At 40.0% G+C, this 18,138-nt stretch overlaps 1 long non-coding RNA gene across 1 annotated transcript; it reads left to right on the top strand.

The window, feature by feature from the left end:
* The first annotated feature begins 1,605 nt into the window (after positions 1-1,605).
* LOC148133416 (uncharacterized) lies at positions 1,606-5,231 on the top strand. Its single transcript, XR_015747385.1, has 2 exons — positions 1,606-1,682; positions 5,134-5,231. It is a non-coding gene; the product is annotated as an uncharacterized LOC148133416 (long non-coding RNA).
* The last annotated feature ends 12,907 nt before the right edge of the window (positions 5,232-18,138 follow it).

Raw genomic sequence — 18,138 nt, 5'->3', positions numbered from 1 at the left:
TGGTAAAAGTTTGCAGTTGCGCAGAGGAAAGAAAGCTAAGCAAGAAATAGAAACCTAAGCAAGAATGTCCTCTCCCCCCTCCTCATTTTATACAACACTAGTGTTACACCTCCAGCTCGCTTCCCAGACTTTACCCACCTCTTCCCCCCATTACTTATGACAGCCGAAAGATGCAAAGCAATAGTAGAAGAACTTGAAGGCTGACAGTGACTCAAGGTGATTTACAGAATATAAAACTTCATATAAAAGCAATAAAACAAATAAGAGTCATATAATAATATAATAAAATCACCCCTGCCCACACCCTGGCCATTGCACCTCACATGAACCATTGAATGGGCTCTATCTCACTCAGGGTCCCCCAGGCCCGCTGGCAGAACCAGGTCTTCAGTGCCTTCCAGAAGAGTCCTAGGGTGGGGGCCATTCTAATCTTGTGGAGATGATGTTCCAGAGAGAGATTTTCTCCTGGATTCGCTGCTTCCACCTCAATTCTGAATCCAAAGCAGTGTGTCATTTCCATTAGTATAGGATCAATTCCCTGGCCTAGGAATAGCCATGCCAGAGAGGGCCTTTCCCCTGTTAAATTCCAGAGTTCTGCACTCATCACCTGAGTCAGCAGAAAGTTAAAGCAAAATCTATTTGGAGGTCTTTCTTGTTGACTCCTGTCTCTGTATAGCTTTTGTTCTCAGTCTTCGAGATAACAAGTTTAACAGCTTATACACCCAGTGTAGCTGCTATTGGGGGATGCCAATAGCTTAAAAAAGTAACAGAGTTGGAAGGGACCTTCCAGTTAGAAGCTCTCCTGGTCAGAAGCTTACGAGACAAACTTCTATTATAACACCAGTGCAATTAAGGATGATTTCAGCCTGTATTACTTATAAGCAGGAGACAGATAAAGGCCATATTATGAGGCCATAGCAGATTTTTTTTTATCATGATATGTTTGTGGTTAGATGAACATGACCTTAAAAAGACTTTAAAAACTGGGCCTTGAGATGATTGTTTTCTGCACCTTAGCAACTTTAAGATGTGTGGGCTTCAACTCCCAGAATTTCCCAGCTAGCCATGTTTTATGTTTCCGCAGCTTACCCATGATGGCTGGAGAAATCTGGGAATTGACATCCACACATCTTAAAAGTTGCCAGGGTTGAGAAACAGGTCTTAAGGTTGTTTTGGCCAAAGTATTTCCATGGAAGTGGGAAGAGGAAGTTATAATAGTCCAGCTAAAAAGCCAAAGCAACTGCTTGCGTCTAAAGGAAGGAAGGAGGAAGGAAGGAGGAAGGAAGGGTTAAATCAACACCCTTTACCAAGTGGATCAGTGGTGGGATTCAACATTTTTTACTACTGGTTCTGTGGTGAGCATGGTGTGGTTTGGTGGGCATGGCGTGGTTTGGTGACCATGGCTTGGAGGACACGGCAAGGATACTGCAAAATCCCATTCCCTCCCCACCCCACTAACCTGCTTTCCAGCTTCATTCTCCTGTGCAGGGCAACAAAAGAAGACCCAGCCGATCAACTGGGACTCAGGAGGCACAGAATACATGGGGGTGGGGCCAGTCAGAGGTGGTGTTTGCCGGTTCTCTGAACCACTCAAAATTTCTGCTACCAGTTCTCCAGATCTGGTCAGAACCTGCTGAATACCACCTCTGAAGTGAATCCCGTTATGAAGCCAAGTAAAAAAGGTAATCTAAAAACCTCAGCATGCTTTCAAATTCTCCATCTTTGTTTACCATCAGACAAGAAGATAAAGCAAACCAACCAATGCAAGGGGCAAGAGAAGAAGGGCTGGTATAGAGGCCAGGAGATCTTGCAGTTGGACTGTGTGAGGCTCAATTGAGAGAATGTTTTCCAAAAGGGCTTTAGTAAGGTCTTCTAATGACCTCCAGCTACACTTCCTCTGTCTCTAGGCTGGGGTGGGTGGGTGGAGGATGAAGAAGTAAACAAATCATTGGTCCCACCCCTCATTATTACAAATATGATATGGAAGCCAAATTGAAAAGCTGTGGTCAGCTGGGATCCCAGACAAATTGATTCCAGGGTGTGAAGAGTGTTAGGCAAAAGAAGGGCAGTTTGTATGCCGCTTCTTATCCTCAAAGCAAGTGACTTCGTGGCAAACTTTGGGGCTCAAGGACTCATTCCTGTTGATGCTGCCTCTCTCACAGGTCGCTTGCAGTTTTGTCCCTTCTCTCATGTGGTCTTCATTTGCTAACCCTGCAGTGAAGTTTCAGCCCCTGTCCCACTCTTGTTCCAGCAAAATGGTGCGGTTTCTTATACCCAAATCCTACAGGGTTGGAGAAGGACTGAATAACCAGACCCCAAAGTTCCTATGGGTCTTGCACAGGGTTAGAGTTAGCCTTAATCTTACCCATTTCCAATCAGAACTGACATTGGTTCCTCTATTTCCTGTGGTCCAGGTCTCTCATCTAGAAGGGCAAAGAAGTTTTCTGTCAGTCTGCTGCCAGGCGCCTGGTTCCAACAGCACCTGGTCCAGGAAGTTTGAGATCTTTCCCCCTCCTCTCCTCATTCTTTTCTTTGTAATGGTTCTAAATTTTGATGTCAATTCTAAAAGAGCCAAGGATTGAAACTGATCCCAGTCTGGAAAGAGAGATGCGATCAGTGTTTGTGTCTGCAACAACATTTGGTGCCTGATACTTTAATTACAGTGATTTGCTTTATTGTTGTGGTTGTTGAACTTCCTTCATCGCTTTAAATCACATCACCATTTTGTTTTGTTTTTCTCTTTAAAACACAAAAGTCAGAAAATGGGTATGGCAAAGATGTCACCAGTGGCCTCATCCGCCAAAAATGGACCAAGTTCTTTTCAAAATAAATACTCTTTGAATACCATTTTCTAGGACTGAACAACTTTGGAGGGCAATTGCTGTTTTGTCCATTCTTTATAAACTTATCAGAAGCATCTGGCTTCCTGAATTGGACTACATGGCTCCTTGGACTGATTTATACTTTACTGTCTCATTGGCCATATGTTTGGAGTCAGTATCCCTGTTGCTGGAGGCAAACAATGTAGCAGGCCGATTGACTTCATGCCAAGCTTGCTAATTTTCAAAAGCAGCTGGCCGGTCATTGCTGTTCACAGAACATTGGACTTCAAGCCAGCAAGCCTGTTCTTATAGTTGGATGCTACAGCTCTTCACCCTGTTTCATTTATAAAACATTTCCAGTTCTTTCTTAACCATGCTTTCCTAGGCATGCTTTCCTTTACTTCTCTCTACTTGAGACCTAGACAAAAACCCCATTGGTTTCTACCCACTTAATGACAACTGCAAGATTTAAATCAATTTTGCCAGCTTGTCTGGGAAGCTTCTTTCATTTCAGCCTTACAATAAACCTGGGAAGGAGGTTGGGCCAAGAGAAAGAAACTCAACAATGAGTTTTGTGGCTGAGAATGGGCTAGAACCAGGGTGTCCCACCTGCTAGTTTAACTCCAACTATTTCACCATTTTAGCTTTAAGATTTATAGGGAGAGCATACTTTGCAAGTCCAATCCATTAACATCAAGAGAGCTTACATTTACACAATAATGGACCCAATAATTGTATTTTCTTCTTTATTTATTAGATTTTTATCCCACCTTTATTACTTTATAAGTAAGGCAGCAAACATACATAATATTCCTTTATCCTCTTGTTTTCCCTACAAGAAACGACACTGTGATGTTGGGTCAGGCTGAGAGAGAAAGTGATTGGCCCAATAATAGATGGTTGAGTCCCTAGGTCAAAAGGCTGAAGGTCTCTATCAGAAGCTTTCTGGTCCTTTATACCAGGGGTCTCCAACCTTGACTACTTTAAGACTTGTGGACTTCAACTCCCAGAGTTCCTCAGCCAGTTTTGCTGGCTGAAGAATTCTGGGAGATGAAGTCCACAATCTTAAAGTGGCCAAGGTTGGAGACCCCTGCTTTATACAATAAGCCCATCCCCTTACAGGGAGTGGAGGTTCCTACTAGTTTTTGCTGCCATGGCCTATGTACCTCACGTGTATATAGGAGAATCAGGACTCTGACAATCAGTATTGCCTTTCTGCCAATAAAAATATGTAAAAATAATTTAAAATAGTGCCTCTTCCTGTCAACATAGTAAGGATTCATCCTTTCTTTTTAGGACATAAAAGAGATAAAAAAAAACCACTTCTTTTTTTTTAAAGAATGTCCCCCCCTTTAAGTATAGGAGAACAAAAATTGGAGCTGCCCAGTTCATGGTCATCATTTCCTCTTAAAATAAAATGTAAAAGAATACAAGGCACTGGACAAAATGCAAGATAGTTCTGGACTGCTAGAAATAGAGCAGTTCCTATCAGAATCTCAGCAGAAGCAGAAATTCCAAATTGTATTAGAAACTGCAAGGAGATTCTAGATAATATGGCAAGTTAATACTTAGTGACTACCAAAGGCTCTGCCCTCAGGGAATCAAGGCTTCCGCATCTCTTAGTGATTTTGTCATCCAAATGCTATGGAAATTGATCACAGAATAAGTCATGGGTTATTATAGGATATTTACCTCTGCAGTGCCAGAATGTTTGATATGGAGTGAAGAGCACGGAACTGAATGTAATAGGATGGGGAATATAGGGTGTGTGTTATTTGTATAGATATGTTCTGGGATTATAACAATTAGAAGTTGGCAATAACAAGAGGGATGCCAGTCATGAAACTCTATTTAGTAATAATTCTGGAATTCCAAAGCTTCATTACCATGTATTATACCTTTCCTTTTTTATAAGAGAAAACTGGAACCCTGATTTCATAAACTAATCATGCAGATGAACTGATAATAATGGGAGAAATAATAGCTTAATCAAATGTGAATGGAATCCAGTGATGCTTGTGCAGAACAAAGGAAATCCATCATATACATAGTCAAGATGAACTTATATCTCATTGATTTCAGTGGTCTACTCTGGCCATAACTAAATAGAGATCTAGCTTAGTGTCGATACAATTATTTTCAATTTTTTCCTTCATTACTCCTGGATGTCCTATAGGATAAAGGAAAGCTATGTCCTTTAATATCTATGTTCCTATATACATTGGTCTATATTTGTATCTGTGTCATCTATCATGAAACAGATTGGAGGTTTCCACACTCTTCATGACACAAATTTTGTTGTCTTTCTCAGGGCTTTGTTTTGGATGGCGCAGTCCAATTTCTCCACTTTTCTGTTTCCGGAAGCATTGTGAAGAGGTCAGTTCAATTGATGGGAGACTCATTTTTTTTTTAAATAAAGCATATTCAACAACATGTTCTACATGCAAAGCATGACTTCTGTGATTAAAAGGCTTTTCTATTGCTTTAATGAAAGGCTTGATTCAAAACTTTAGCAAAGCAACATATTCCTGCATACTCCTGAAGGATGTCTCCGCATTCCATGTCCATGTACGTAGCAGCTTTGTCCCAACCCTTTCACAATGTAATCCTCAAGCATATCCTTAGTTTTTCAGCTCCACAATCCAATGGCAGTCAGTGGTGTATTAACCATTAAGCAGACTAAGCACATGCTTAGGACACCAGACCCGAAAGGGGCACTACAAAGTTGAAAAAGAAAAAAAAACAATGAAGATTTGTAAAAAATCTTGTATGTACAAAGGAGGGGGCACCGAGATTTGTCAGTGCTTAGGGCACCAGTGAGCCTTAATCCACCATTGATGGCAGTGGATTACTTGTACAGGAGAAACAGACTATTAAAGTAGCATTTGAATCCATCCTATTTGACAATGGAGCCTCAATGGCTTTGTTTCAATCTCTGTTCCACTTCTCAATGGCTACTGATATGTAAAGGTCAGTCAAAGGTAGTGTTTTAAAGGGCTTTTCCATGCTGCGCCCTTAAGCTACCATACACCTATGTTTACACCTTCTGCAATGAAGCCAGCTTGAGAAGTCCATTTTCAGATTTCTGATTTGGCCAAGGGAATGTCCCAGTGTTCTGTCTTGGCTATGTTTAATATGATCCTTGATGATGGGTTTGCAGGATTTCCAGGCCAGGAAAGCCAGCACCAATTCAGGGGTGTCTATAGGAAATACACAGGGACAAAAAAAGGGTTAAGATGGCAGCCCGGATGGTATAATTGAAGCACTGCCTGTTTTTTTCTTCTTTTTTAAGTGTGGATACCCCTGCACCAGTTGCTTTCTTTTGCATTGGCAGGTCTTTGAGGACATGTATATTTCAACTTACGTAATTCCCTTTCTGTTGAGAACTTTGTACCTGACAACTTCCTTTGGGATGCATCCACAAGTAGACCAGTGAAAAGACAAGACTAGTTTTATCATCTCTCTGACTCTTGAGCTAGAAGAAACAATTGGCAGACATCTTCTCAACTTCATCAGTGATCGGAAGAAGTCCATGACTCCAACACAGAAGATGTTTTTTAAAAGGTTCAATGGTTGAGACAGGGTCCTGCTGAACATAACAGCTGTGTAGGGCAGTTCACAGTTACTAAAGCTGAGAGGCCATTCCAGCCATTTGGATGAATGGCTATAATGAAATAGAGCTACAGGTTCTTGTTTTGGCAGAAGTCCAAACAACGTGTCTGGCAGAAAACATGACTTTTGATATGTAACAGGAAAAGATAGGAGGAAGTTGGCTTCCCAGTGGATCCAGGAGAAGCAGTGGAATGGATTATGCATCTTTTGCTCTTGAGCAATGGCAAATGAGCTGCACCAAACCTGAAGAATCTGGCAAGACGAGTCAGCTCTGAAACTGAATAAAAAGAGAGAGAAAAGATGAAGAGAAGCCTTTATTCAAATGGAATGAGAAATCTCTATTCTTATTTTTTTAGCTTTGCCACGCTTATAGTACACCCTCTTTTGGCCATGTCCATCTTCACCCTTGTCCCAAACATATGTAGGCTATTTCATAGGTTTTACCTGTGGCTCTCAAGCATTACAACTTTGCACATTCTTTCTTTCCACCCGCTTATTCCTGATCATAATCCCCCCCCCCCCGAAGAACAGGATAAAAGTCTCTGGGAACCAAAAAGGGGCAATGAAGTTGTTCTTTTGTTTTGGTTTCTGTAACCTTTTCTGTCCCGCCTACAGCAGAATACCGACATGCTATGGGAAGAAATGCTGAGAAGCAACTTTGCTGTATAAATTAATAACTTTATTATTAGGCATCATGACCCGTGATGGACCATAAACACAGAACTAATAAGTGTTACCTATTTACGATGATCCCTAAACTTTGAGCTATTGCACTTTGAGATGTAGCCTCACTTTTTTTATTTCTATGGGTTGGAGGGTCTTAGACCCAGCCTGAGGACATCATTCATTGCATCCTGATTTTCACTGAAGGAAGCATTTTGAAAAAAAAAATGAAAATGTGATCCTCCGAATTTAGTTGTAATCTAAGCACAATTATTTATACTTTACAGTTTGTTTTTCCATCACAAACAAGGGTCAATCAACATTTCAAAATATCTCACAACTGTACTCATTTTAATTTGAATGTATTCTTCTAACATTTGTGTGACTGCCCAAGAAAATCTGCGCCAGATAATAACAGGAATAAATTGTCCAAAGAATAGCAATTTCTTTAATCAAGGGAACATGATGATTAAATCAAAAGCTTTAGACAGGTCTTTTGATATCATCAATGTTCTTTTGTCTACTAATAATGACATATCGTTGATGAATTTTAAAAAGGCATTTACCATGGTGCACAATGTCTAAATCTAGACTGGAAAAAGGTCAGAACTGTATTTTTTTTGCAATTAAACCCATTAACTGTAGCGTAGATAGATTTTTCAAGTGATTTGGATTAAAATATATTAGTGGGATGTGAAAATACTTACCAAGAAAGATGCCGTTTTTCAAAATATAGAAATACAAGGACCCTGCAATTTTACCATATCCTCCCATTCTGAGTCTGTAATATTGTAAGTGGAATAATCATAGCATAAATGAAATCATAAAAAGTAAAATAAGGTCATTCCATTCTACCCACTTTTTTGAGATAGTTACATAGGACAGCAATGGGCTCAGCTGAAGAAACTGGACAAGAATGGTATGTTTCTCATAGCTCTTCAAAGGAACCTTGCTTGTTGTATTAACCCTATACTTGAACCATGAGATGGGTCACATATAAACTTAATAATAACGAGAAGAAAAAGAATGTGCTATATATTCCATGTATGCTGTCAGTTATGAAAAGAAGAATCACCTGGTGAAATTTTTTGGGGAAGTAGTTTGAAATGTAACCAAACATCAGAAGTTGTCTGGTAGCATTTTTTTTTTTAAAAAAAAACAATTTTGTTTAAAAGTTATTTGGCTTTGCAACTGCAATTCACTTCATCAGATGTACAGAATGGCTAAACTGATGTGGGATTTGAATTGGGGTGGAGGGAAGGGAAGGGCGGGGAAGACAGATTGGTTATGCAGGAGCAGCTGACATATGAGACAGATTACCAGTATCTTCTCAATTAAGTACTATACTCTTGTTAAAAAGCTATTTGCATATTGAGACCTTCCAAGATTGCCTGAAACCTTTTGATTTATACTAGTTCAGTAACCTCTCACTCTCTGGTGGAGTTAAAGGTCCATTGTTCTAAAACAGCCACTTTGAGATCTGCCTTGGAGCAACTTGGGAAGTTTAAATATCTTCATACTTGGTCCACGTTTGAATCCTAATGTCAGATTTATGTCCATTAATTCTTTTGTACAAAGTTTGTCCTATTTGCCTTCTTGATCTCTGTGTGTAATATATTTTATTAATCATTTTATCATTTTCTGTAAGGCCTTTGAATACTAGCAGTAAGTCTAGGGAGATGTGGGCATTCTTGGTGGGGTAGGAGTACCTTTGCTTATGAGTGTCTCATCCTGTTTTGATTCTGCAAGTTTAGAAGGAACAGGAAAATGGGTGAAAGTTCAAGGTACACAGTTGTGCTTTCTCATGGGACTTTCCAAACTTTCCTATGAGACTTTCCGTGGCTGTATGATCTCATCCTAGCAAGGTAACATCTGGGACTTTCCAAGATTGTGTGTTCTCATGCTGGTGAAGTAATCTCCTGTTGAGGTCATTGTTTTCTGAATATGCAGACTGTATTTTGCTTGTGTTTTTCTCAATAAATACTGCTACCTGAGTTCTCTCAGGGTTGGCATTTTCTCAGAGACAGTTCCCTGTGTCTCATTTCAAATGTCAATCCACCATAAATGGTGACCCCGACGTGATAGCTTGGAAGGCTATACGTTTCCGCATCCTATACTCATCGTCGCGGACGTCGACTGGGCCCTCATCTTCTTCGCTGGACGAAGATAGATTCTTTCGTGAGTATGGGGGAGATCTCTCGAAGGCTCAGAAAGAGCACATCAGGGAATTGAGAGGGATCATTGGGAATAGTTTTGGGTTTGGAATTGGCAGTAGGGTTGTGCTGTAGGAAAGAAAGAAATTGAGGACTTACTACAGTATGTTTGGAAAAATATTAAGTCATATCCGGAGGGAGGTAGTATTAAAGTAGAGTCCTGGAAAAGATAGGAAATTTTTGCACGAGGAACCTCGTGCCCCTTCTTCAATTTTGTTAACCTGGAGGGTGATTATGGATGCGTTAGCTACTTATGAACAACTGCTCCTAGCACCCCCGAAGAAGGTTTGCCGCTTTACCATGCGGTACGTTTTGTTGCGCCGACGGCACCTCCAGATAAATCTGGGGGACTGTCCGGCGCTAGAAATACTTTGTCAGAGGATAAGAGTTTACCTTTAAGGGTTCAGGTGGACGCAGTTACTGCAGCTATTCAAGAAGCAAAGAATAGAGGGGAATTATCAGGAGATGATTTGGTGGAGTTTGGAGTAGAAGTTCAACTTAATCCAGTGGAAATTGTCATGGATGCTGCGTTAAATCCGCAGCGGAGTGGAAGCCTTTACCTCTCAGGATTTTGCGGGAAGTTAAGCAAGCAGCAAAAGAATATGGTGTTAGATCGCCATATACTCAGGCATTGTTAGAAGCAGTTGGTTATGGAAATAAAATGATTCCGGCTGACTGGAAAGCTCTGTTGAATATGATTTTAACTCCAGCTCAATATTTGGTGTTAGATCAGAAATGGAGACAGCTGGCAGTCCAGAGGGGAACAGCAAATGTTACCCCAGATCAGCTTTTACGGAGCTGGTAATTTTACAACAGTGGAACAACAGAGAGATGGTATGCCTGAGGAAGGGTTCGTTCTTCTCCCACAAATAATTTTTCAAGCTGTAGGGGCTCTCCCTGACGGCGAAGGTGGTGAGAAGACCTTTACTAACATCAAACAAGGGAACAATGAACCCTATGAAAATTTCATTAGCAGATTGAAATTGGCTATTGAAAGACAAATTGATAATCAATTACCCAGAAAGAGTTGCTTTTAAGTTAGCAGTAGAACAAGCTAACACAGATTGCAAAAGATTTTAAATCCACTTGTAGCAAGTGGAGAGCGAGAAAATCATGGATTTGATTAATGCATGTAGAAAGGTAGGGAGTCAGTCTTTAACATGGAGACTTTAGCTCTGGCTTTACAAGCAGGACATGCTCAGAAGGGGAATTGTTTCAATTGTGGGAAGCCTGGACATTTTAAAGCGCAATGTCGGGCTCCTGGAGGAGGTCAAAGTCAGCAGAATAAGAGATCAATGGGACAGGGTGTTCGTCCTAAATCAGTGTGCCCAAAATGTAAGAAAGGATACCATTGGGCATATCAGATGCTCCTACAATTTTTACTGATGGAGGGAAAGTTTTTGGTGCTTGTGTTTGGAAAGATAAATCTGGAATTTGGCATACAAAAGTGACTTCAGAGCAGAAGTCTGCCCAGCAGGCAGAACTTGCTGCTGTAGTTTTGGCTTTTCAAAATTTTCACAATCAGGATTTTAATTTAATAGTGGATTCATTGTATGTGTATAATTTGTTACCCTTTGTAGCAGGTTCTTATTTGTCTCCTGGAATATCACCTGATATTTTAAGATTGCTTTGTTGTTACAAGGATGTTTGGAGCAGCGTGTGAATGTGTGTTTTGTTGCTCAAATGCCACGCTCAAGACCATGTTGACTAAATTAAATAAAAGGAGGGAAGCTCCTGGGGCTTCCGCGATTCAAGATCAATTAAATCTAGCTTTGTATACTTTAAATTTTTTAAATTTGTCTGGTAACCCCCAGCGGCCAGCAGGCATTTTTCTTCTCCTTCTACAGATGCGGGTGAGACCTCGGGTGTTGGTGCGGTTCCTTCCGGATCCAACATGGGTTCCTGCTGAGCTGATAACGTGGGGACGTGGTTATGCAGCAGTTGAACATCTTGGTCAAATTCGTTGGGTTCCTGGTCGGTGTGTTCGACCTGATCATTCGCAGGCACCCGTGAAGGAAGTTTCGGGAGGAGCAAGATGGTGTACCTGTGGTTCCTGATTCTCTTGATGCCGATGGCTCGGACGCGGCGCTGTGAAGACTGGGAAAAGATGACTGCTTACCTGAGATTACCAACTTGTATGCAGCAGGTTTCTTTGGGGAACCGGACTAAATTAATCTGCAAACAGCGGTATCCTTTGGTTTTTCCAGCATATTGGTCCTGGCATAAGGATCAAGACATTCTTTACTCGGGACCTGATAAGGATATTATATCTTCAGCCTGTGCAACAACTCTGATCCTGTTTAATGTTTCTGTTTCAGACTATGGACACAAATTTCCCAAGGTCTCATCCCGCCTTTGGGAATTGCTATGAACTATAGGGATATTCATATTTTAAATAATTTTACTGTTGCTATGTTTAATGATACTATAAAGAATATTAAGATGATTAATGTAGAAATGTCTGAAATTCGTAAAGTTACTTTGCAAAATCGATATGCTTTAGATATTATGTTAGTTGCCCAAGGAGGAGTTTGTGCTTTAATTCATTCGCATTGTTGTGTTTTTATACATAATTATGAGCCAAACATTACAAAAACTGTTCAGGACATGGAAGATCGCATTGCTCAGCATCAATCTGGAGCCGATGGGTTTAATGCATCATTCTGGGACAGTCTGTGGTCCTGGCTTCCTGATGGATCTTGGTTTCGCTCCTTATTGCAAGGGGTTGTTATTATTATTGCTATATGTATCTTATTATGTTGTTTTATTCAATGTATTCCTAATCTATTACAAATGTGTACCTCAGTCTTCCGGCGTGTGGGATCAGGTCATGAGGAACTGTGTACTATGCCACTAAAACACCCCCTATCTTTGAATAAATAAAAAGGAGGAATGTGGTAATATATTTTATTAATCATTTTATCATTTTCTGTAAGGCCTTTGAATACTAGCAGTAAGTCTAGGGAGATGTGGGCATTCTTGGTGGGGTAGGAGTACCTTTGCTTATGAGTGTCTCATCCTGTTTTGATTCTGCAAGTTTAGAAGGAACAGGAAAATGGGTGAAAGTTCAAGGTACACAGTTGTGCTTTCTCATGGGACTCCAAACTTTCCTATGAGACTTTCCGTGGCTGTATGATCTCATCCTAGCAAGGTAACATCTGGGACTTTCCAAGATTGTGTGTTCTCATGCTGGTGAAGTAATCTCCTGTTGAGGTCATTGTTTTCTGAATATGCAGACTGTATTTTGCTTGTGTTTTTTCTCAATAAATACTGCTACCTGAGTTCTCTCAGGGTTGGCATTTTCTCAGAGACAGTTCCCTGTGTCTCATTTCAAATGTCAATCCACCATAATCTCAAAGCGATTGTTTTGGAAAAGGAATGAGGAGACTCAAGAGGAGGAAAGGAAAGAGAAAACAGGGAAAGGAGTAAAATAGAGGCTATGGCTGATGAGACAGAGTGGTTCAGCTAGAGAGGGACATTATGTAAAGACATGTTAACCCCTTCCTAAGGTCACCAAATACAGTAATTCATTAAACAAATGCCTTTTGGAAAGGTGGGAGGAATAATCTTAGAACTTTAAACTTGCAACAGTTCATTTAGTGACTGTTCAAAATTACAACAGCAGTGAAATAAGTGACTTTTAACTGCTTTTCACACTTATGACCACTGCAGCACCCCCTGGTCATATGATCAAAATTCAGATGCTTAACAACTGACTCATATTCATGATGGTTGCAGTGTCCCAAAGTCATGTGATCACACTTTGCACCCTTCTAACAAGCAGAGTCAATGGGGAGGAAACCAGATTCACTTAACAAATGTGTTACTAACTTAACCATTGCAGCAATTCACTTCACTGAAGAAGAGAGAGGAATCCGGCCCACTTTACATCGAGGGGGCTGTATGGAGAGAGTTTCCTCCTTTAAATTCCTGGGAGTGTACCTCAGCGAAGATCTTACCTGGAAACTCAACACAACCCTGGTGGCCAGAAAGGCCCAACAGAGACTCCATTTCCTCAGGGTCTTGCGAAAGAATAAAGTGGAACAACGATTGATGACCTCCTTTTACTGGTCCACTATAGAAAGTGTCCTCTCATATTGCATTACGGTATGGTATGCTGGCTTGACAGCCGCAGATAGAAAGACATTAAGAGGATGTTAAGCTCAGCACAAAACATAGTGGGCTGTCCCCTGATACCACTAGATGACATTGCTTGGGCTCTCTGCCTTAGAAGAGTGAGGAAAATTATCGGGGATGACTCACACCCTGGTCAGCACTTCTTCACTCTCCTACCATCGAGTAGGAGATATAGAAGCATAGCCAGCTGCACCAACAGGTTGAAGAACAGTTTCTACCCATGGGCTGTCAGACTCCTGAATGGAAAATAACTTCATGTCAAAATAGTATGACAAACTTGCGGGGCCGGCGCATTGTGCAACAAGGTCACATAGTGTAATAAGATTGGGACTGGGTTAGGGACTTCGGTCCTCACTGTGAGTTGTGTTGGGGGGGCGTGCATGAAGGGAGGCTCAGCCAATCTCATTGTACACATGTTGTACTCTGACAATAAAGGTTGATTGAGCAACTGTGGCAAAATGGGGCAAAACTCACTTAACAAATGTTTCACTTAGCAACAGAAAATTTGGGCACAATTGTGATTGTAACTTGAGAACTACCTGTATAATTCTTTGCATTATTATGCAAATCAGTTACAGTGTTTGAAGCTCCCTTCTTGTTGGCAATAAAGATTCTAATCCAGCCAAATTATGACTTCAGGGCTGAATTAAAGTTAAATGTCTGGAGATCTGCCAGGCTTGAGTGTGAATCCTGATGCACTGTAACAGTTCTTCTGTTGAACAGAAGGGGTCTACCTGGCTCTAAATGGAGTTCAATGGAAAAAGTGTTGAAAATGATGTCATGGACATCTGTCATCTTTTTCTTTTTATGGCCAAGAATAAATAGTGGTATCATTTGGGATAAATGATCTGCAGTACTCAATTAAAGCAGTCTTACTATAACAGCCATCACAAGAAGGAATCTTATTTAACTTAATTAATGATCACCCCAAAATTTGAGATATATCACCACGTGTTGATGTATCCGGTTTAAGAATGGAATATTGGAGACATGATAAACATAGTAGGCTGATGTTTATTTTTAAAAGGAAAACCCATCTGAGAACTTTTTTTAGTCTGTAATAAATAATGAAAATGACCTTGAAGGACAGAGAAATGATCCATTAGCAAGGCAACCAGGTCAAGAAAGTGATTTACAAAGACACCTCAGATTGCTTGCTCCCCCCACCCTGCAATTCTTATGAAGAGAAAAGAGGGAGTAAACATTGCATATTCAGACTTGCACCTTTCTGTGACTATAGCTGTTCTAAAAACAGCTTTCGATTAGCACGGTGTTTGTTTCTTGGTCTAGTTTACCTGATAGGACTGAAACAGACTCACCATACCAGGTGTGTCAAACTGGCGGCCCATGGGCCAGATGCGTCACATGCAGGCCATGCGCACCCCGGCTCCGCAAAGGGAAAAAACATTGCGATACGTCACATGACGGCAACATGACATCACAAGTTTGATACCGGGCACTACACCAATCCAACAAATGATTCTTTTCTAACAACTGTTATATACAGTATGAGACACAAGAAAAAATGAAACATACTTATGCTAAGCCTCTACTTGTGGAGGCTCTACAAGTAGAAAAGAATCATAATAACTAGTCAAGCAGCGACTGAAACTATAAAATTGAATCTGCAATAATTAAATCATAATGGATCTGAAAATTCAATCTAAGTTGTGAAGACTGGCAGATGATTTAATCTACCATGAAAGACCAGCAAATTGCTAATTATTTAGTCTACCATTACTTTGCCAGGGCAGGGAAGATGTGCTTGTAGAAAGATTGCAAAATCCCATTAGATTGGAAGAGAGAGAAAAATGAACCCTTGCTTGAAAAAAGAAAAGGAGAATATACTAGAAAACTAGACACCTGTTGAACTTGATATCTGTGCTGGGCAAGGTCTTCAAACAGATGATCATATAGCATGTTTGTGGGTACTTGGATAGGGAAATCACAATGGGGCATTATTCATCCCAATTCACATGATAGGGAGACATTTTAGATTATGCAAAATGGGATAATATTTGTTTGGCTAGGCAATTTGGCCACAGAGTAGATTGAGCTGAACTTTAATAAATTACATTACACAGAAAACAATCCTAAGACCCATTAGCAAACTGCTTGGTTCCATCAGTCTCAGGAGATGGACCATTATGTATGGCCTTTCACCTTTGTAGAGAATCTATGGAGAAAAACTGTGCAATGGAATGGCTAAATGTTTGACAGCAGAAGTGAGAAATGATGGAAGAGGGGAATGCCATTTGAGGAACATGATAGATTCGGAAATCTTGAAGAGAATATTTTAATACTTCTATTATTTAGAACTAGAATTAGAATTCTTTTATTGGCCAAGTGTGATTGGACACACAAGGAATTTGTCTTGGTGCAAATGCTCTCAGTATACATAAAATAAAAGATAAATTCATCAAGAATCATAAAGTACAACACTTAAAAATAGTCATAGGGTTCAATAAGCAATCAAAGCATACTAGGAAACAGTCAATATAAATCGTAAGGATACAAGCGGCAAAGTTAGTCATACAGTCACAAGTGGGAGGGTATGGGTGATAAGGAGTGATGAGAAGATTGGTAGTAATAGTAGTGCAGACTTTGTAAATAGTTGGACAGTGTTGACGGAATTATTTGTTTAGCAGAGTGATGGCATTTGGGAAAAAACTGTTCTTGTGTCTAGTTGTTTTGGTGTGCAGTACTCTATAGTGTTGTATTGAGGGTAGGAGTTGAAACAGTTTGTGTCTGGGATGTGAGGGATGTGTAAATATCTTCACAGCCCTCTTTTTGACTCATGTAGTATACAGGTCCTCGACTGAAGGCAGGTTGGTAGTAATTGTTTTTTTCTGCAGTCCTAATTATCCTCTGAAGTCTGTGTCTCTCCTGTTGGGTTGCAGAACCAAACCAGACAGTTATAGAGGTGCAGATGATAGACTCAATAATTTGTCTGTAGAACTGTATCAGCAGCTCCTTGGGCAGTTTGAGCTTTCTGAGTTGACGCCGAAAGAACATTCTTTGTTGTGCTTTTTTGATGATGTTTTTGATGTTAGGTGTCCATTTTAGGTCATGTGATATAATAGAATCTAGAAATTTGAAGGTCTCTACTGTTGATACTATGTTGTCTAGTATTGTAAGAAGTGGTAGTATGGGAGGATTTCTTCTAAAATCTACCACCATTTCTATGATTTTGAGTGTGTTCAGTTCCAGATTGTTCTGATTACACTACGAGGCACATTGTACAACCTCCTGTCTGTATGCGGATTTGTCATTGTCTTGAATGAGACCAATTACTGTTGTGTCACCTGCAAACTTCAGTGTTTTAACAGATGGATCATTTGAGATGCAGTCATTGGTATATTGGGAGAAGAGAAGTGGAGAAAGCACACAGCCTTGGGGGTCCCCTATGCTAATTGTACAGGGATCAGATGTAATTCTGCCTAGCTTCACTTGCTGCTTCCTGTCTGTTAGGAAGCTTATGATGCACTTACAAGTGTGTTCAGGTCCCGCTAGCTGGTTTATTTGTACTAGTTTTGAGGTATGGAAAGATTGTTTAGACAAACAGGAATGTAATCTTATTAATTACTATTGTTTTGATCTGGTTCAAAAACCAGAATTTTGAAGGATTCTGGCAAGAATATGAAAGGCATCTTATAGTGATTTCTGTAACTAGGTTCATACACTGTGCTCAAAAAAAGCTTATTTGCTTTTCATAATTTGTGATGCAAATTGATGCAAACTGATTTTCATAAATAATCCATGGGCCCTGTCTGATCAGGTCTATAGTTTAGTGGGTGATGTTTTGCTTACAGGGTTCTTACAGCTCTTGTGAGAAACGTGGAACCAAATCTTCTGCGGTCAAATTCAGCTAGGTAAATAATATCCAGTTATTGTAATGTCTATGTTCTGAACATGTGTTTGTGTCAATCCCACTAGACCAGGAAATCAACTTCACAGGAAAGCTAAAACTACTATTATTGAGACTGGCTGTAATAACAGAATCTTGCAAGACTGATTGTGCAGAATCACCTCCTCCTTCTCATAGTTCTGTGAATTAGGGAGGTGAATGCCTGAGCTGCTTCTGAATAATCTCATTGCTGTGGACTTGAAAGACATTTCATTCTTTTCTTGGATATTTCTATCAAAGTCATCTTCCTTACTTTTTACAGTCTGAGATAATAATCTAAATTTAAGATAGTTTTATATTCTCTAGTCAATGTAAGTGAGTGTGGCTGGAAATGGCTTTGGAAGGCAAACTAAAGACTTATTAAAATGCAAGGAAATCTCCTCCTTCTTTTCCATTTCCTTCTCTCCAGAATTTAATTTAAAAAAAATACCCCATTTATAGCAGGTTAACTGCAAATGTTTGAAGAGAACACAGAGTTCAGAGAAAAGTAAGAACTCCAGAAAAAGTCATAGGGCTAAGTGAGTGGCAGAGACAGAAACTTGTATTATCTTGGGCTAGTGAATTTAAAAGCAAGTAGCAGAGCTGAATAAGAAATACTATGAAAAAGTGTCAACTATAAAAAACTGACACAAATAAAAAAGTAAAAAAAAATTCCCTCAAGTCCTTCTGTAAGTCAGAGATGAAAGGGAGAGATGAAAATGAATAACAGAATGTTACATCACAATTTGGAAAAAAAATCTTTAAGATCATCCAGTCTAATGTCTGCCCTGTGCAGAAATTGCTA

The sequence above is a fragment of the Notechis scutatus genome, chromosome 1, assembly GCF_049901735.1.
Source record: "Notechis scutatus isolate UNSWTSFEM ecotype Mainland chromosome 1, rNotScu1.2, whole genome shotgun sequence".
NCBI classification, from domain to species: domain Eukaryota; kingdom Metazoa; phylum Chordata; class Lepidosauria; order Squamata; family Elapidae; genus Notechis; species Notechis scutatus.
Note: the sequence above shows the minus strand (reverse complement) of the source record. Positions and strands in the feature narration are given on the sequence as shown.